The following is a 22,192-nucleotide window of genomic DNA, read 5'->3' on the forward strand; positions in this document are numbered from 1 at the left end:
ATTAAGGGTTTTTTTTTTAAAGTTCATAGGTGATTCTAACAAGGGGCAGGACACAGAGCTGAACGGCATTAATCAGCAATCAGAACACCTTCTTACAGTCAGATAGCATTATACACTTTGAAAGCATTTTCACATACCGTATGAAATTTCCATTAACCTCAATCAACCTTATGAGGCACATGAACTGCCATACAGTGATTCAGGGGACTTAGAGCTTTTCCTTTCAAGTCACCCATGGAGGCAACTCCAAATTCCAGTCCTTTTCTAAGAGAGTAACAGTGTGGATAAATGGGTCTATTCACTACCCAAGGACATCAACAAGCAACAAGAAAATAGGGCTATGTCCAATAAGAGTCACTGTGTGGGTAAAGTGCTGGCCTGTAAGTCAGATCTTGTCAACTCCTCTGCTCCAAATCTTCCAGTGGTTTCCATGTATCTCATTGCTGTCAATTAGTCTTTCTGTTCAACCTCTGCTGAGCCTGTTGGACAGTGTGACATGATGATGGATGTAACTGTCAGCTTTCAACAATTTAATTAGTGTACCGCCTCTGAACTAAGCATTGAGGTTCAGTGTTCACACGTTCAATGAGATGGTGTCTATGCCTAGGGATACTTATGTTTAAATCAGAGTCAGTTGCAAAGTGGAGGACTGGAGGCCACATCTGCCCTTTGTGCTCATTTTGTTGTTGTCGCTTTCAGAAATAGAAAGTAGATTTCTATTTTTGTTCATAAAATCCAGGAGATGCGACACTGGTCCTCTTTCCTCTGGCACTACATCTATGCTGCATCCTTTAGAGGAGACAGAGATTCTCCTTTGTCGGTAGTTCATCTCCCAGAATTTATGATTATGTCGCCTATCTATAAAGTCAGTGTAGCCTCCAGCACCTGGACCCTGTTCTGGGCCCCCAGCTTCAGAGGGCCCTACTCTAGTCTTGGTCCTTAGGGATCAAGGACTTCCAAAGCCAAGAGCATGGGACTCTGGTTGAGCTTGTATTATCCTTCTCTTAAACCTGACCACCTTTCACGTGCCTGGCATCCCAGAATTTCCTGTTCAGTTGGTCTGAGCTTTCTGTGCTGCATGAGCTCTTGCCTGGGTAGATCTTCCCGTGTCTGTCTGTCTGTCTGTCTCTCTCTCTCTCTCTATCTCTCTCTATCTCTCTCTGTTGGTGTGTGTGTGGGGGGGGGGGTGTACATAGCAGGTAGTGGGTAGGTAGAAGATGGAGCTTGAAAATGTGAAGCTGGAGATTTGCCCTAATGGAAGACTCCGCAAAATGTTCACATCCTAGTCCTCAGAACCTGGGATTCCATTACCTTACATAGTAGAGAGACTTCAGAGATGTGATCCAGTGAGGGATCTGAGGATGGGAAGATCATCCTGGAGGACCTAGCTGGGTCATGTAATCATAGGAGGCCCTCTGAGAGGGAGGCAGGAGGATCAGAACCATGAGTAGGAGGTGTGATGGTGGAAACAAGAGGCTGGAGTGGCGAGAGGAAGGGTCTATGGGCTGAGAAAGACAGGCAGCTTCTAGAAGGAACGAATTCCCACTCAGAGGCTTAGAGGACAGCCTTACTAAGACCTTCACCTTAGACTCTATCAGAACTGTACACTAATAACTGGCATTGTTTCAGGCCACTAAGTTTGTGATAAATTGCCACAGAAGCGACAGGAAATTAATACAGCATGCTTGCCTGGCAATCCTGCCATAGGCAGCCAGAGAGAAGGGGAGGGGACAGATGCTGAGGCTTCCATCAGCTTCCTCAGGCAGCAGTTATTTGCAAAGATTATTTGCAATAATGTAGACTCACAAAATGCTTTTTAAATTAAAGACTTCATTCAAAACCTACACGTGTATTTTGATTTTTAAGTGCCATGGCTATGCAGTGACCACTTATGCATTAGTTATGAAACTACTCATGAGTGGGCTACAAAGAATAATTTCATCAAAACATGATAAACCAGATGCATGGAAGAATACGTCTTTTATTGAGGCTTGATGTCATACATCTTTTTGACAAGCTTCGAACCAAATTTCTCTGTATCAGATTTCTCAAATATTTACTTGTGTTTTCTGTTTCCAGGAAACAGACACCATAATGTTATTCTACAGTTTGAAAATTGAGGAAATTAAAAACAGAAAATACACCCAGCTTTCAGCATAGACATGAGGCTAATTCACCAGGAAAGAAGACTAAATTAGATGTCGTGAACTTTTCCATCCAACCTCCCATGCCCCTCCCCCAGCTCATTTAATAAACTTAAAATTTTTCCCCACATCAGAAATGTGATTGCTTCAGTGGATTAATTCTACAGAAAATGATGGGGTCTTTTCCCCCCAACTAACAAGCAGCACTAGACATGAGGTTTTCAGAGAAGGGACAGAACAAAGACCTAAGAAGAAAAGATTTTCCCATGGTCTGTTTTATCTGAGGGGAGGCTGTTAAATTTTGGTTTGGTTTTAATGTATATGCCCGAGAGTCATTTTGCTCACATGAAATTCATATGAAACAAACAAACAAGAACCAAAATTATGTAAAAGGAAGTGAATTGAAGACTCTGTTTTCTTCTGGCCCAATGATCTAAATTGTTACTTCATTTGAATCATCCCAGGAACTGGCCAAGGGTAGGGAGGCGGATTTTCCTATTTATGTTAATTCAGTAGAGCATAACATGTCATGAATTTTCTTCTGGAAGTGGCCAGCCCATGCTGGTGTTACTGAGATTCGTGGGCTCCAAAGAGATGTTTGCTTTGGTCAAAGCCTTGGAATGGTTTTGGAAATTCTGAAATTCTGGGGTGGGAGAGCAAATGTTTGGAAAAATACTTTTGGCCCTTGGTCTGCCTCTAAGTTGGCTTGAGAACAGTATAGAAAACATAAATAAATAAATAAATAAATAAATAAATAAATAAATAGCGAAACAAGAAAATAGAACTTGAAGGGACAATGCTCTCACCAAAGAAGAAACAATAGGGAAAAAAAGTATTTGTAATTTATCTTAAGAACATCTGGCAGAAATTGACCTGAAAATGTAATTTCAGATGAGTGTTCTCTCAAATCTTGGAAAAAACCAAAACCTTATTATAAATATCTTAGTTGAGGGTTTGGAAGAACAGTATATAGGACTGCATTTCATATACTTTGAGTGCAATTTAATTCTTGAGGTATTCCTACATGCATCCTGGGAAAGGGTAATCAATAGCGTTTTTGGCACAGCTTAACAAAGGCTTCTTGTCTTTTGGCTGAATCTGTTCTCTCTGATATATAGACCATACTCAGCCTCCTCAGAGCCTCCCAGTTCCTATCCTCCTTTTAAAAGGATGAAAACCATATCAGCACTCCCTCTTAGTGGGCACTGTTTTTAAATGGAAAAATCTGGAAACATACAAAACATTGCAGATATTTTCTCCTGATGGACCTTTGTGCATCTCCCTACCCCTAATCAATAGTCTATGATATTAGAATGTAGCTGCTTCTACAGGGGCAAAGGTCAATGCAGGTCAGACCCCACCACGATCCCCTTCAACAGAGCTGTGACCATTTGCAGGCAGCAACTTCAGCTATGTGCCAGGAGAGATGTTCCCAAACAGAGATATTTTAATCCTCTGGAATTTAGATTTTTTTTTCAAAAGTATTTACTTTTTAAATACTGATCCTTGAGGATGTGTGGACCTGAGTCAATAAAATCTGTATTATGATAAAGGCTAAGATCTTTCCCTTTCTTTATTAAGTGTGAAAGGCTGCTAGAGAAAATCTGGAAGCATTTCTGACTCTTTCTGTCTGTTAGTGCTAAACCTGTCTTTCATGCCAAAGCCCTGTCTATGTCAGGCAGGGGCTAACCTGAGAACGAGCCCATGAGCAGGAAGTTTATTGAGAATACCATCCCTTTGGACAGTCAAGCTGAGCCCTTGGGTATATCTAATCAGCCTTCCCTGATTATAAGTGACACTAAAGAAAATGGCAAGTTCTCAGAAGCGATGGATTCCAAAAGTTCAGAAGGAGGAGCACTTGAGGACATCCAGAAATTTCTGGATTGCCTCCCATTTAATGCTCTGCTTCTTTGAGAAGATGTATTTCTCCCCAACATTTTTCCCACCACTCCTCTTCTTGTTCAACTATGCTCTCTTCCTCCAATTACTTGCTCTTTCTTTCCAGCCCTTTTGTCTGCCATTGATTCTTATTTTTTTCAGCCAGCAAAATGCCTTTTTTTCTTCTTTCCATCTTCCTTTGTCTTCTCCCTCAAAATAGAAGGCTTAGTCACTTCCACACCTCATTGCAAACCCCCCTCCAAAAGTAGATAACCCCAATGGTTTAGAATGGGATCCCCAATATTTTCTTTGAGAAGGATGGGTTTTCCTTTCCTCTCAAGCTCAAAGATCACTAGGAAAAGGACACCAATGGCAATGGAGTCCCCAGGGTTCTACCCAGTGTTATGCCCTTCGACTTCATGGAGGTATTTCCCAAAATGTGGACTGTATTCCATGAGTGCCACTGAAGGACATTTTTGGATTGCACATAGTTCTGGTTGATTGTGGCTATGTATTTATTTTAATGTGCATTAGAAAAAATATAGCTGGCATGACCAATCTGCAATTTTACAGCTATTACTGCTTGGAGCAAGTGTAAGTTAAAATATAAAGAGGGGGTGGTTTACAAGAAGATATTAGTTTAAAAAAATAGTATACATAGAACACAGTATGGTAAAAATCATGGTGATAGACTCAGTGATTAACATTAGGAAACACTGTTTGATGGAAATGACCTGGAGTTGGGAAGGATGTATGTGATGTCAGCTTCTGGCTACCCTTTCTCCTTCTTTGCAAAGCCTTGAGGGTGGGAAAGCAGCTGTTTCCCTATGATTCACCAGGTTAGGAGTCACAATTTCACACCAGGGACCAAAAAATTGTAGAAATGTTTCTGAATGGATAAATCAAATAACCAAGGACAGTGCTGCCATTATGTCTACAACTAGAAGCACCCTGGTCCAATCCTTTTTCAGTTTGGAGGCTAAAGCCTAGAGACGTCCCACCATTGGCCCAGTAGCACCCCAGTGAATAGTAGCAGAACTAGAATTTAAACCCCAACTTTTACTCATTCTAAATCTTCCTTCAATATTATTGCAGCTGAATGGGTCTTTCTGACAAGTCTTATCTTCCTGATTACATCTAGTTACATGTAAGAGAGTGGCAAGAGATTAAACTCAGAGAGGTAACACAGGGTAGGGGAGATTATTGGGTCTTGTAGGCCAGTGTGAGTACATTCAGTAGGTTCAGCCCAAAGGTGGAGCTGACAGCAATAACTAGACATTAGGGACTTAATAGTGAACATAAGAAACAAAAATCTCAGCCATGCTGAAGGTTTACATTTTAATAGGGGAAAAACTAGAATCTAAAACTGCAAATCACCTATGTCTAAACGCCAAGTAAGTAGCGGCCCAGGATGATCAAAAACACATTGGGAATGGTTTCCAGGGGTTATTTGGCCAGCTGTGGTCTAGTGGCCTCTTTCAGCATTTCCCACACATCCGCTATAGCCCAACAACCCAAGGTCCCCACCAAACAGCTGCACTTTCCCTACCCAATTTTTTAATGCCTCTTCTCTCCCAAAAGCAGGAGAGAATGAGGTAAGGGGAGAAAACAAACTGGTCAGAAAGAGCATGTAGAGGAAGAAACAGGAACAATGACTTTCCTACAATGTATCTCAAACCTGAGGAGTGCCAGGCTAAGTAATTACCTATATTAATGTTTAACTACTATTGCATTATAAGATCAACAACATACTTGCATAATAAAATGGCTAACTGGCACTAAGAGTTTGCTGTGTGCCAGGAAGTGGTCTAGACACTGTAACCAACTGATTCCATTCAAGGTGATCTGACCAACTTATCCCTTACCAAACCTTTATGACACAAGTACTGTTGTTTTCCATTTCACAGATGAACAACTGGATGTTCAGAGAGTTTAAGCCATTTGCTCCAAGTGCCACAACTAGTAATTGAGTCCGGTCACAGATCTCAATATATTGGACCCCAAAGTCCTGGTTCTTCACCCTGTGTTGAGGGAACCCCACTTCCCAACAGGAAGCACCAGCTACTAAGTACTATCTAGCCAATGCACACTTCAGACGACTTCCTTCTTGCAAAGGTTCTCAAGAATAGGCTCTCTTGTAGACCCTGACCCTTTCGGCACTTCCTTATAAATACGGTTTTCATCTAACCCCTCTACCCCAAATGCTCCATCTCTCCTGGTTACTAGGGTAACAGCTATCTAGGGTGACTTTTGCTGGATTTCCATGACCACCGTGGTCTCTGTCTCTCCCAGCACCTCTCAACCTTTTAATTCTCTACTCGTTATTGAAGCCAGCATGGAGCAATTTTTCAAAACATCCAATTAGCAAGTGCACAGAAGGAACTGGGTCCAAAATTAATTAGTGATTCTAGGACACAAGAAAACAAAAATAAAGCCAAGGATGTGGAAAGCACCGGAAACTGAAACTGTGAGGAAGATGTACACATTCAGAACAGTGCCCTGTGAAGGCTGGAGAAGTAATCCTTCTGCTCACTCACTCAAAACCCTAAAGCACACCTCCACATGTCTTGGGGTCAGGCAGACATCCATCACTGGGTGGCAGTCTCAAGCAGAACATCTGTCCCCTTCAGGATGAGTGACTACCTCTGGGGTGAACTGATTCCTCTATTGTTATGCGGGAAGGTCGGGCCCTCTTTTTCTCTCAAAATTGTTGAAGCGTCTTTAGAGACAGTCTTTCTTACAAGATGGTCCTAAACCCTGATATTCCTGCTCTTCCCAGAGCAGGCTAGGATGTAAGAGGTCAAGCTAGGATGGATGATTACAGAAGCTGGGAACAGGAAAATAGCAGAGGAAAGCCAGGACTCTCAGACATACAGAGCCTAGTCCAATTTGAAGAAGAAAGGAGGGTAGGGACAGAAGTCCACTCAGAGCAAATTCTCCCAGATGCCCACTTGTTCTCATCATCACACAGTGAAGCAAAAATGCCAGGGGAGTGCTAGCACCATTATTAACCAAAGTGTTGTCTTTTCATTAGGAGGAAATAGGAATGCTGTTCCCTTTTGGTTAGTATGTGGTATCTAGTTGCATCCTGGAGTCCCAGAGCCAACAAAACAAGAAGCCTGAACAATATTACAGCAAGTTCCCACATCTCACGGGGGTAACATCACCACCAAATAGACTTGCCAGCAGTGAAAACTAGAAACCTTATACAGGTTGTGAGAGCTGTAGGAATTCTTGACTGCTTTTCCTTCAATATAGCTTCATTCCCTATTGGTTCTAGGTTGGGCTAATGGCAGGTCTGTTCCTTGTTCTTCAGGGAGTACACCCAAACCCACTGCCTGAAGCCATAATCAAAGCTCTTTGCTTAATCCTATGGCAATGGGTACAAGTAATGTTCAATGGAAAGGAAAAACAAAATACCCCCCAGGACATTTATAAGACATACCACCTGTGACTCCTGCTGCTCCAAAGAGCAAATACTATTATGTGTGTTGCTAAGCAATCTTGCATTTTCAGTCCTTAATAACTGCATTAGTAACATGAGGGAAACTACATCTGGATATGGATGAGATGCTTTACCTTACTTCTTTGCATAATCAGCCTTGGCAACCAACGGCTTCCAACAATGCAAAAATGATTATTATTCTGTGTTCCCTGGCTGGAACATGTATGGGAATTCAGTGGAAAATCTCCTGTTGGAAAGTCTGAGGGTTCTCTGCCAACTCTTAAAAGTCTTCAAATACCCCTCCATCCAAACAAGTAAAGACTGCAGTTGGTAAAGAAGAAAAAGACTGACTCCAAATGCACTCTTAGGAATTCTACTTGCTACTTTTCTATTTTAAAGGAAGTTACGGATCTCATGAAGCTAGAAATCTCTAAATTTTGAATTCCTATAACATCAAACTGTTACTAATTATGGTTCTGGTCATATGCCATATGTTTCCCAGAAATAACAAATGTTCCATAGAAAAGTAAGTGGCTAATAAGGGTGGGAAAAACATATAGTAAATGTCTTTGTTTTTCTTGGCTGTTAACTTTAGATATAATGAAATAGTCAATGAAAGCTTCAACTTCTTACCACTTAGAAAAGCACTCTTGAACTGCTGAAGGTTAGAAGTAAATGCTCACACAGAATTGTCAAGTAATTTATTCTGATTTGCTTACATTTTAGGTTTTGGAAAAAAAAATATTACTTCTGTCTCAGGTGTTTTTCCTAGTAGAAATCACAGTGTTAGATGCTCAACTAACTCCATATGATTCTTATTTTCAGACCGTTCAAGAGTTTCAATCCCCTTGAGTGGCATCAAAGGAAGCTATTTTGCTACTAAATATAAGGGTTCTTTTGGGGAGGGAGGGGGATTGTTGCATTAGGAAAAGGTTTCTCTCAATATAGCTATTTAATGGCTCATTGTTTTAGATTTCCTTTAAGTTCCTCTTACTTTGCTTGAAAAAGTGAACTGAATTAATGGGTTTTTACAACTATCTAGTGAAAGAAAATGAAATTATTGATCAAGTTTTCTTCCCTAATAAAAGTCATGCCAGTACTAGGGATGAGGGTTATGTTTTATGATAGTAGATTTTACACTAAAGAGTACAAATTTTTAAAATAAATTAGTCTGAAAGTATAATTTCTATTTTCTGTTGTAGTTAAGGCATGGTAATCCTGTCAGTGCTAAAATGTGATCAAGCTTTGATCCAAGCTACTGTGGAGGCAGGTGCTTTTACCTATAGACTAATCAGTTCTACACATACCTAATGTGTTTACAATGTGACAGACAGTGCCAGGTGCTGGAACTATGATAATGAACAAAAGTAGATCTGGGCTCTGTCCTCATGGAGCTCATAGTCTAGGGCAGAGCCAGTTCATGTGGGGTCCGAGGACCAGTCTCATCAGACTGCAACAAGACAAGTGTAGATATTACAGAAAACAGTCTAAAAACATAGACAGCAGTTGGGCATTTCTGCAATGTCCAAATCAGTGGCCAGCTGCACTTGCCTCATGAATGCTATGCGGAATGGCTTGGATATGGTTGAATTTGGCAGTCAAGTTCCATGTGGCAGGATTTAAGTACAAGTTCTGGACAAGAAGACATGTACTGCCTTGTGACAAACTGGAAATTTTTTTTAAAAAGTCTAGTTCTTTCCACCGAGATTTTGAGAAGCTCTAGTCTAGAGTTTTCAAAGCATTGTAGGAAAGAGAAACATTCTTAAATATTCCTGAACATGGAAGTACACAAAGGAAAGCCCTATTTTACAAATACTATTAGCTTCGTTTGAACTATAGACAATGCTTTGAGGCAGGAGGACTTTAAGTGAGATAAATAATAATAATAAAAAGAAATTTAAAAAATAGTTTTCTTGACAGTGTCATATATTAGTCATATGTCTAGTAAACTTATACAATCTTTAGCATTCCCAAGCACCACCACATAGTAAAACACTCTTAGAAGATCTAATCATGTGTGATTAAAGTGATTTTGAAATGTCATTCCTTAACTTTACAATAACAGAGAGAATACATTCTTTCCATTTTCAGAAACTTTGATTAAACTGCAGATATTAAGGGAACATTAAACCAATATACTATTATAATAACTTACACTAAAATGTCAAGTACCGTCACCAAAAGACGCAAAAGCAGCACATTTTTTCCCCTCTCTGTTGTTCCCAGCTTTCTATAAAACTAGAATTGATCTCATTAAATGTGCCTCATTTAAGTTTCTATGTGTCACCAAAATGCCATTAATTCTTGCAGCTGACTGAGTTGGAGTCTTTTGCAGCATTAAGATTCTTGCAAATGTAACATTTAAAAAACAGTTGAACCACTGTGTAACTTTTCAACTTTGAGGGTAAAACTCTATATAAGTTTTAACAAATGAAACCAGGCTCTCAAAGTATATAAACCCCAGAAACACACATTATTATGTTAAGATTTCATATATTTGGTTAAGTAAATATCTAATTATTTAGTCTCCTAATATTGGTTTCATCATATTTTTTATTTGTTCTTTTTAGTTATACAAGACAGTAGAATCTATTTTGATATATTTCATAATATTATTTTTAATCATGATGTAAGAACGATGGAACCAAAGGCTGTATATTTAGAATTGGACATATTTGCAATGAAACTATAATATAAAGCTAAAACTCATCATCATGAGTCACTGATTATGACATACTGAGGCAGTGGTTCTCAAAAGAGGGTGATTTTGTTCCTCCCAGGAGACATTTGGCAATGTCTAGAGACAGTTGTCATGACTCGGGTCATATATTACTGGCACTGGGAAGCTGCTAAACATCCGGTATTGCACAGAACAGCCCCTTGCAACAGAAGTATCTGGTCTAAAATGAAAACAGCACCACACTGAATAAGCTTATAGTAAAGAAGCACATGACCAAGGTTTTCATCATTCTTCTCAAACTGAGACTCTTAGTATATGCTCTGGTTGGAAGATTTGTTTCCCCCAAAATGCGTTCTTTGAAATCCTAAACCTAAATCTCAAGGTGATGAGATTAGGAAATACATGGAGCCTTTGAGAATTAGGTCATGAGGGCAGAGACCTTGTGAATGAGATTCAGGGCCTTTATAAAGAGACCCCAGAGAGCTCATTCACTCTCTCCACCATGTGTGGATATAGCCAGGATACAGCCATATAGTTCATCATCTATGAACCAGGAGACAGTCCCTCACCTGCCAATGAATGTTGGGCTTTTCAGCCTCCAGAACTGTAAGAAATGAATTGCTGATGTTTACAAGTCCCTCCATTTATGGAATTTCATTATAGCAGCTTGAACAAACTAAGACATCATATAGAGACATAATCTATGCTTTCATTCATACACAGTGAAAGTCAGAGAGAAGTTCCTGAAGATTAAAACAGATAATTATTTTTGCTTTCCTTTGCTATAATTAGCTACTTATATTAAACCCTGTGACTTTTGCAACCAAGGCCTGAAGGTGATCCTCATAGATACCCTGCTTAATTTCATCAACAGCATTAACACTTTCTGTGCAGATTTGCAAACATTGCCATGAGGAGTTCTTCAAACATAATCTTCAGAGAACATGACTGGGTTCATATATTACTGGCACTGGGAAGCTGCTAAACATCCGGCATTGCACAGAATAGCCCCTTGCAACAGAATCAAGGCCCATCAATACACCACAATCAAGGTTCCAGGGATTTATTATCATCCATGAAAAGTTACTGTTGATTTTTAAGAAGCACCAACAGATAATGGCTTTGGGGAATGTGAAAAAGGAATCCTTTTCCTTAAAGGTATTCATTGCTTGTAAGATGTGAACCTTTCTTAGAGGTGGCAAATATACATAATGTATAAACTATATTAAATGTCTGATAAAGTATGCCAAACTTTTCTTTTAATAATAAATAGGAACACTCTGAAATGCTCTGCCTCTCAGATCCTTCTCAATTGGTATTAGGCTCAGTTATTTTCCTATAAAGACATATGTTGCTCTCCTCCTCTTTTTACCTGCTCCCTACAACTCCAGAGAGAGGCAAGAAGACAGTGGCATCATCAGAGCCTCAGAATCAAGAATAAATTAATAAACATTGCAAGTTTCCCTCTCATATTTTTCTGTCTTGGAATTTCTCCAAAGTCTCTTATTGAGAATTGAGTGCTATGAAGGATGTCTGTCCTGAGCTTCCTCCCAGGGTTGTTAGGACATATAACTTCATTTTATTTAACAGCATAACCACACTTGGGTGCAATGAAACATATATTTAAATTCCATTTACTACTTATTCATGAACAAAAATTTACTAAAAAAATTTGCTTATTGGCATACTATCTGCCTACTAGAATTTGTAGGGGTTTTGCCTTTTGTTTATTGGCTGAATAAATGAATGAATGAATACCTTCTCCAGAGGTATAACAGCTGTCATCATACAATTGCAAACTCCTTTTATTTTAACATCAACAGCAGGAGCCAATTGGACTTATTCCTTATTATGAGCTACTCAGATTTGTTCGTTCATTCATTCATTCTTTACCTAGCCTCATGATCTGGCCCTTAACTCCTCTTCAGCTTTCCTTCTCCTCTTGCTTACCAGCAACTCTGGCTTGGATTCCGCACCTAGTAAGCTCCATGCTCCTTCTGTTTACCTCAGGGCTTTTGCCCACAGCATTCTCTGCTCATCTTCAACCCCTTCAGAATTCTTGAGAGAAGCCTTCCCTGATCCCCAATGAGCCTAGGGATAATCCCTGTTATTTTATGTTGGTTTTTTTTTTCCATTTGAGTACTTACCACACTTATAAAACATATTTGTGTGATGCTTTCATTATTATCCCTCCCCATCTCACCCTACTCAACAGTAGGCAGATGCCACTCTTTCCTGTCCCCATGAATCTCCCCATCATCTAGCACAGTGCCTGTCACATAGCAAGTGCTCAATTGATATGTACTGAATTATGTTAATGGATTATATTTCTAGGAACACAATCTGTTATTGTAGGGTCACATCATGTCCTATCATTTTCCTTGAGGTACTAGGTTAATTGAAGTTATTGTTTATCCCCTGCAAACTACATCCTCCTGTGTCTATATAGCATTAAAAGAACGTGTTGCAAAATTTGGGGGAAATAACTACCTCTTTCCTCTTCTTTTGCTGTGTATTAATAGAAAAGCAGTTTGTGTTTGCTTTTCTGCTGAATTTATTAGTTTTTGTCATTAAAAACATGACTGAGTGGAAAATGGCTGACAGGAAAACAATTACTTGGATGATCAGTATTTGTCTCTATGTCTATATCTGAAAACATCTGGAAGCAGACTTTAATTATCCCCTGGATATTTGGCATCTTATGTTCTCAGTCTCTGAGATAATCTCTCTCCATTATGGTTCGTGAATGAAAGGTGTTCTGTTGACAAATGGGTGCTTAGTGAAGCAGGGGCATTTGTGAGACATAAAAAATAAAGCATTAGTGAGCTATCAGGCTAAGAGGATTAAAACATTATTTTTAAGAGAAGGAGGAAAGAGTTTATTAATGCAGAAAACTACAGAAAAATGTAATTCCAAGGTAACATCCTGAAATGGAGATGCTAGAGACACCCAAGCAACAGGACCTCAGTAATAATCATAAACCTGGAGTCTATTCATACACGTCACATTAAAACAACTTTACATGTATCTTCCCATCCCTTCTTAGCTGGTTCTTTGCCTCTAGACTGTTTTTACCAGAGTGCCTGAATTTCCTGCATAACATTCCCCAAAGCCCAGGAAATTTGGGGATTATTTGCTGACTTACGCCATTCTTTTAGAAAGCCCCAGTTAGGAAGCCTACACCTAACCTTTCTTCGAGAAGGCATCTTCTTCCCCCTGTCCACTGCTCTCTCCAGTCAGCAGCCACCATCCCAGAGTGGCTTCTTCCCTGTTCTAAGAGCTTTCTCAAGAAATGGACAGAAATGGGAAACACATCTACAAGAACACTGACTCATCTCAGCCCTATTGGTCTTTGGCTCAAAGGACTCAAGGGTGAGTCTTGTATCATAGGAGTAAAAAGCACAGTCCTCAACAAGACATTGTCCTCCTTACATCTGGCAGATCCTATGAACGTGCACCATGAACTCTTGTGACTTCTCCTTGCTCCTCATAAACCAGAGATGAAGTAGGGCTTATTTGGGGCTCACTCTAGAGAGGAATCTACAGAAGGAATCACATGTCCCTCTGGTCACTGGCACAGAAAGGGAGCCTGGATGCTGGAGGAGGGGCGAGAAGGACAGAAGCCCATAGCATGTGTATATTCTGCATACCTCCATGGAAGCGGGAGGGTTCTCATGTTGGATCTCATTCCAGCTTCTTGTCTTTAACAAGGACCCGTATTGGCCTCTTAAAGTTTAGTTTGATGTCAGAAAGGTCTGGTGGCTACTGCCATGTCTCGGTCATGGTATCCATGGGTAGTCCAACCAAATTCCACAAGAACAAGGCATTTCTCAGGCTGCCGGATCTTAGCCTGTTTATACATATAGTTCTATCATGACCTTCTACCCAGAAGAAAGGCAAAAGAGTTCTCAGTGTCACCAAGGAAAAAATGTTCGATTTTGTTTAACATGACTTCAAACATTTTATTACTATCCTATAGATTTCGTTAAAAGGACTAGCCCTTCAGATGTGGAATAAACAGTTTTTACTTTCACTTTCTTGTTATATTCAGATGAACCATGTTGCTTGTGGAATACTTAATTAAACCATGGAGACTTAATGGGGGAAACAAAAGCAGCATGAAGAGCTAAGTGCATTCGAGTTTAAAGTTACATTGACTTAGCTTCCTTCCCTGCAATAGCAGCAAAATATACACACTCAAAAAAAGAGAAAGTTTTGTTCCTGCTCCCATTTATTTTATTTTTGACATTTGTTCCTCGTATACAATTAGTTAGCCAAGAAAATGTTAGATTTATAGTTATGCTTTGTTTTCAACAGACACAAAAAGTATTCCCAAGGCCTAAGCTATACTGCTTCACCTACAAATCTTGGCTGCTCTTATCTGGGGGCATTCATTTATTTTGAAAAATTTCCAAGAAATTAATATACCAGTAGATTTCCCTTCCTAAAAAGCCAATTTCCTAAGTATTCAATGAGATGGCTTTGGAGACTGAGAGCGACAAATTAGGAAAGTTATAATGTTCCTATCTTAACAGGAAATTCACTATTGCTATTGCTGCTGCCCTAATTATACTGTAATAGATTTTCAAAAGACTCTTCTCTGAATTAGAAAACATCCCATCTCCCCGATGCACAGAATTCTCTTCCATTTCCCAAACCGAACGAGTAGATTTGAAAAGTAAGGGGAAGCACACACTACCCTTTTTTTTTTCCAGGAAGCAACAAGCCAGATTTTTATTTCATTATCATATCTCTTGCTTTGTTTATTTTAGGAAATCTCTTTGATACTTAAATAACATTCTCATTTAATCAGTTGCCATAGAAGAGACTAGGAATATTTCTAAACATTAGAAAGGGTGTAGAGCTTTCTTTGGAATACAAATTCCCCAAGAGGTAAAAATGAAAACAGATACTCCATGACAGACATAAGCCAGTATTTTCTATTTGCTTATGTTCTATACAAGCATGAATGCACAACCTAGCCAGGATATAACATCTTTGCGTTTTCAATCATAATTGACACAATCTAAAACCCAGGCATTTCAAGAGGTTAAAAAAGCAACTCACAGTGAGCAGTCACACAGTGCCTCTGACCTCAGAGCCTTCCACTGGTCCACAACAGATTTTATCACCAGCAGGTCAACGGACCTACAACTGAGATTACTCATGGTTAGTGAATGCCTTGCTAGAACATCTCACAACTCAGGAAAAAAATTAAGTAAGGCTGCTACCCCTTTTTCTTCTGTAGTTGCCTCTGCAAACAACAAACAGGAAACACACCTGCAAGAGCACTGTCTTATCTCAACCCTATTAGTCTTTGGCTCAAAGGACACAGAGATGAATCTTATAACACAGGAGTAATAAGCAGAGTCCTCAACAGGACAGGAATCAGGACCCAGCATTTTACAGTCTTAAATGCTCTGAACAGATACTATGCAGACCATTAATTATTGGGAGAGACAAGCATTTTTTTGTTGTTGTTGTTACATTCAGGTCTTACAGCCTTAATTCAGAAAAAAATATATATATACACATACATATATTCATATATACATAATGTACATACACAATGTGTTAATATGTTCTCTAAAATATATTATTTATTTAAAATAATAAATAATAGACCAGAATACTACAATATCCTGGAAAATATATAGAAACTCTCATCTAGCAATCTTTTGGTTATAAGTAACAGTAAACACAATTCAAATTCACTTATATAAATAACAAAACAAGGATATATTCTGGTTCATTGAGCTAGAATAAATAAATAAATAATAAATAAATAAATAACAAAAATAAGGTTAGTTTGGGAAACTGGAAATTTGCTGTATCATTTGGTCTTCTATAGTTCTCACAGCACAGGTTTTTCTCTATGGACTGAGTTCATCCTCAGGCTACTCCCCTCTTGGTACAAAAAATGGCTGCAGCACTTCAAGATTATATAGACATAATTAGGGATATAAATCTAGATATATATAGATATATCATCCAAGAGGATTTCAGATTCATGGCAGTCCCAATAAAAGTTCTGAGATCCCTCAAGTAGCCCATCACTGAATCAATCACTATTCTTTGGGGTCTAGCATGCTAAACTGCTTAAATTATTCCAAGGTTACCCTTGGAGGTGAAGGTAGAGTTAATATAAACAGAAATCACATGGAAAAACATTCAAGGGTCTTTGAAGAAGGGAAAAGGCGGGAAAGATTAGTAAATATCCACCACAACAATGCTCCACAATATTCTGGAGACTGATTATTTGAGCATGTGTATCCATAAAGATGCTAATTCTTGGTTATCACAAGATGTCTGAAAGAGAATAAACCAAGGTTCAAAAGATACTCATTACCCAAGGGATTCAGTAGATCTTACCATTAACATTGGATTTACACTCTGAGAAAATAGTTCAGAACATTTCCACTCTGATTATGAAATGTATTTAATAGTGTATAAAGTACTCTTGCATTTGATCTTCCATTTTGTTAACCAAACAACCCTTCCAGAGGTGGACAGGCATCCCTGGTGGAAGCTTAGAGAGTGAGACAGATACTGCCAGTTGCCTCTCCAATGTTCAGTCTACCCTTTTTTCCTTCCAGAACCTTAATTTTGTTCAGAGATGGAATTTTCCATGCTTAAAACTGCAGCTGAAAATGATGGGCAGGGGAAACAGTTTTGACTCTAGAGATGCAGACAGACATTACTAGGTCAAACTCCTGGGAACGCTCTTTCAAAGGGACTTGGCATTCACTGTTTGGTCTTTGCTCCTCCTTTTCTTCATGCCTGAAATACTGATACAATTCTGGAAGAAGAGCTCTATCTTGTAGTCATGAAGTAATAAGCACGAAAACAAAATCCACAGGCTATAAAACCTAAACTGAAAGGAGACACTACACAGGGCCAGGGCCAGCCTTACCTGTTCTGGGTATGTTATTTGAGAAAAAAAAAACTCATTTTGATTAAGCCACTGTAGAAGGATTCTTGTTATAGCCCACTGAACATAATCCTAACTGATACAGAAAGGTTTCTCAACCAGATAATGACAGATCAAGGCTTAAACCCAGGTCACTTGACTCCTCGTCTAAACTGCATTGCTCTCCAAATGCAGAACCTATTTTCTGAATTCTTTACATACTGGCATTTTGAATTTATACTTAAAAAAATCCAGCAAATAACTTGTTTAAATGATCTAAGCCAAGTTCAAATGCTAAGAGGGGATCCATTACTTAGGGGACAGGGGTTGTTTTTTCCTTTCTCACATGTGACACTCCAACATTTGAAAAATTGATGATGCAAGAATATCTTGGCTGCAGCAAAGGAGACCTGTCATCTCATCATCTATTCAAGGCTACTTAAGGGGGAATTAACCATCTTGCCAAACCTTGCTGCAGATGACTTTTCTTCCTTGAATTTCTCATTCACTCAACTGTTAAAAGATAGCAGAGCTCTCATAGAGGTTGGAATGACTTACCAACCCTAGGAGAAACCATACCCAAAGATCAATTCCAGAAGGATTAAGGATTTAGTTGTGAAAAACATAGAGCTTAAGCTTTGAGAGGGAAATACAAGAGAAAATCTTCTGACCTCAAAATGGGGAAGGAGTTCTTAAGGCACAAAGGTACTAACTATATAAAGAAGTCAAAAAGACAAGCCAATATCCGAGAAGAGTTTGCAACATGTAAAATGAGCAAAAGACCAATATGCCAATTATATAAAGAAATGCTACAAATAAATCATAAAAAGACAACACAATAGAAAAATAAGCCATAGATCAGACAGGCATGTCACAGAGGAGGGAAAACAAGAATGGTGAATGGACAGATGAAAATGCAAATTAAACTTACAGTGGGTGGGGTATGAATTGATTTAACCACTAGGAACATACTAGCCTTATCTTATGACGTTTCATGCTCACACACCCTCCACCTGAGCAAACCCCTACCTGCATTCTCTAGTGCTAAAACTTGAGTGATGGTGTCCCCTACAAGCTTCAAGTTGAAACTTAACACCCCATGCAAATCAGGCTTAGGAATGATTGTCATGCGGGCTTTGTCTGCAAGAGTGGGATTAACACACTGATGAAAAGGGTTTCAAATTCAAAAGAGCACTCTCTTGCCCTTCTGCCATGTGAGTATACAGCATTTATTCTTCCAGAAGCTAAAGCAACTAGGCTCCATCTTGGAAGTGGAGACTGATTCCCATAGATTATGCACCTGCAAGCACCTTGATCTTGCACTTTGTAGTCTCTCAAACTATGAGAAATTTATGTTATTTATAAATTATGCAGTCTCAGGTATTTTGTTATAGCAGCACAAAAAGACTGAACCATCTAGAGAAACACTTGCATATTTGTACCAGGAGACAAGAAGAAGATTAGAGCAAAAACACAAATGTCCATCAACAGGAGAACAAAGAAATAAATATAATCATGTTCATACAATGGAATACTAGATGAGAGGGAAAATCAAATCACAGCTACATGTAACAGCTCAGGTGAACCATAGAAATATAATGAATGGAAGAAAGAATCAGTTGACTACATACAAGAGATAACTTTCTTTTAAATAAAATCCAAGAATAGCAAAATAAACCAATATTTTGTATAGGCAGACATATTTTACAGTTCTGTTATTCTATTATCATATGCATAGATTCATGTAACCACCACAACAACCAAGATACAGAAGTGTTCCATCACTGTGCTGAACTCCATCTCCCTACCACTTGATAGTCACACCCACCCTCTGGGTGCCAATTTCTTATACCTGATAACTACTAATATATTCTCCATCTTTATAATGTTGCCATTTTTATAAAATTGCAAATAAAATAAAATCATTATCCAGCATGTGGCTTTTGGATAAATTTTTAAAATTTGACTTACAATTTTGGTGTTTTTTTTTTTTTTCTTTTGGTACCAGGGATGAAACTCAAGGGTACTCAATCACTGAGCCCTATCCCCAGCCCTATTTTGAATTATATTTAGAGACAGGGATTCACTGAGTTGTTTAGCACCTCACCATTGCTGAAGCTGGCTTTGAACTCCTACTTCGAACTCCTGATCATCCTGCCTCAGACTCCTGAGCTGCTGGGATTATAAGGCATGTGCCACCATGCCCAGCTGACTTACAGTTTTTTAAATCCATCTAAGTTGTTACATGTATGGGGTAGTTCATTCCTTTTCATTGCTGAGAAGTATTCCATGGAGTGAAAGTATCACATATATATTTTTAATTTATTTTAATTAGTTATACACGACAGTAGAATGCATCTATGCACTTTAATATATCATACATAGATGGAATAGAATTTCATTTTTCTGAGTGTACGTACATGTTGCAGAATCATATTGGTCATGTAGTCACATATATACATTATAGATCATGTTTAAGAAGTCTTCAGCAGTTTATAGGTCCTCAAGATTTTTTCCTATGCTTTCTTCTAAAAGTTTTACAATTTTGTTTTATATTTAAATATATGATATTAAGATATATTTATTTATTTATTTATTTATTTTTGGTTTTGACTTTTGTTTTTGTCTTAAATTATGGATATCCAACTGCTCCGGCACCATTTGTTGCTCTTTTCTCCATTAAATTACTTATACATACTTGTCAAGAAAGCAGTTAGCTATAGTATTTAAAAATTATTTCCAGATTCTTTATTCTGTTCCTTTGATCATTGTCTCTATTCCCCTGCTAATTCCATACAGTTTTGATTATTGTAGCTAGATAAATCTTGAAATCAGGCTTAGTGACTCCTCCCACTTCTTCTTTTTTAAAATTGTTTTAGACCTTCTTGTTTCTTTTTCTCCTCACATAAATATTAGAATAATCTTGATCTATGTATATCCAGAACTCTTGCAGGTATTTTTAATAAAAACTGCATTAAACCTCAATCTGAATATCAATTTGGGGAGACTTTACATCTTTACCAAGTTGTCTTCTGATCCATGAACATTGTATGTTTCTCCATTTACTTAAATGTTCTTTGATTTCTTTTGTTGGCATTTTGTACTTTTCATCACACCAATCCAATACATGTTTTGATAGAAATGTACATAAGCATTTCATATGTGATGACAACTGATATTGTGTATTTAATATCAATGTTCATGTGTGCATTACTAGAATTTAGAAACACAGTTGAATTTTGTATGTTTATCTTACATTCTAACAATCTAACTGATCTCACTTATTAGTTCTAGGTGTTTTTTAATAGATTCCATCATATTTTCCTAGTAGACCATCAAAGGAGCAGTTTATTTCTTCCTTTCTGATCAGTATAACTTTTATTTCCTCTCTTAACTTGCACTGTGTAAACTTACATATATGTTAAATAGGAGTAGTGAGAGAGGACATTAATGCATTGTTCTGATCTTATGTAGAAAGGATTCAGTTCTTTATTATTAAGTACAATATTCACTGAAGGCATTTTGTAGATATTCTTTATCAATTTAATGATACAGTTTCCCTTCATTTCTATTTTTCTGATTTTTTTAACCATGAATAGTTGAATTCTGTCAAATAATTTTTGTGCATCAATTATTGTGATTTTTTTTCCTTTTAGATTTATATAGTGGATTACATTGATTTATCTTTTCAAATATTGAACCAGCTTTTCATCCCTGGAATAAATCCTATTTGGTTGTAGTGTATAATTATTTTGAGATATTTCTGGATGCTATTTGCTAAAACTTTATCAAGGATTTTTGCATCTATATTCATGAGAGTCATTAGTCTCTAATTTTCTTCTGATATATACTTTTTTCTAGTTTTGGAATCACAGTATTCTTAGCTTCATAGAATGAATTAGGAAAATGTTTCCTTATCTTCTCTTTTATGTAAGAGGTTGTAGAAATTGGTATTAATTTTTCCTTAAGTGTTTAGTAGAATTTTCCAATTAAATCATCGGAGCCTGGAATTTTCTGTCTTGGAAGTTTCTAAATTACTAACTCATCTTCCTCAGACATAAAGCTATTAAACTGTTTATTTTACATTGTGTAAGTTGTAGTTTGTGCTCTCTTGGAAATTAGTCTATTTCATATAAGTTATCAGACTTATATGTATAAAGTTGTATTCCCTTATTATTCTTTTAGTGTCTGCAGGTCTGTAATATCCCCTTTTGGATTCTAGATATTTGTAATTTATATATTTTTTCTTTGTTAGAAGTTTGTCAATTTTATTGACCTTTTCAAAAAAACAACAGCTTTTTGTTTCTTTATTTTCTCTATTGTTTTTATCTTTTAAATTTAATTGATTTCTGCTCTTGCCTTTACTATGTCTTTCCTTGTACTTGCTTTGTATTTATTTTGCTCTTATTTTCTAGTTTCTTGAAAAATTAGTTTCTTATGATGGGAGCTTAGATTATTGATTTGAGACTTCTCTTTTCTAATATAAATATTACACTCATGTTGTAGATTTCTCTCTCCGAACTGCTTTAACCAAATGTCACAAATTTTTATATTTTGTATCTTTACTTCAATGTATTTTTTTTCTTTGAGACTTCCTCTTTGGTCCACAAATTAATTATTTAGCAGAGCTTTTTCTTGGAGGGGGAGAGGGGAGTACTGGGGATTGAACACAAGGATGCTTTACCACTAAGCTACATCCCCATACTTATTCATTTTACCACTAAGCTACATCCCCATACTTAAAAAAATGAATAAGTATGGGGATGTAGCTTAGTGGTAAAGTCTTACCAAATTGCCTAAGCTGGTCTTGAACTTGCCATTCTCCCACCTCAGCCACCAAGTGACTGATATTACAGGTATGCACACCCACCAATAGTCAATAATCGTTGATGATAATTCAGTGTCAACTGTTGGCAATTTTCCTGTCATGTTTCTGTTACAGAATTCTAGTTTGATTCCATCATGATCTGAGAACACATTCTGTATGATTTCAATGATTTTAAATTTGTCGAGATTTTTTCTGTAGTTTATCACAATATATTTTTGATGACTGCTTAAAAGTAATGTCCAGTCTGTTGTTGGGTGGCGTCTATAAATGTAAGTTAGGTCTCTTCATTGACAGTGTTGTTGCATTC

General features: G+C 37.8%; 1 protein-coding gene across 3 annotated transcripts in view; it reads right to left on the reverse strand.

Moving 5' to 3' along the window:
• The window catches only part of Ncald (neurocalcin delta), a 390,166-nt gene that overhangs the window by 156,631 nt on the left and 211,343 nt on the right, over positions 1-22,192 (reverse strand). For 2 of the 3 annotated variants that reach the window (XM_076835532.2, XM_076835533.2), the window contains exon 3: positions 15,215-15,301. The exons of the other annotated variant lie outside the window; for it this stretch is intronic. The gene's annotated coding sequence lies outside the window, so the exon portion shown is untranslated. The remainder of the gene's footprint in view (positions 1-15,214; positions 15,302-22,192) is intronic. 3 annotated transcript variants of the gene reach the window in all.

This window comes from Callospermophilus lateralis, chromosome 16 (assembly GCF_048772815.1).
Source record: "Callospermophilus lateralis isolate mCalLat2 chromosome 16, mCalLat2.hap1, whole genome shotgun sequence".
Taxonomy (NCBI): Eukaryota; Metazoa; Chordata; class Mammalia; order Rodentia; family Sciuridae; genus Callospermophilus; species Callospermophilus lateralis.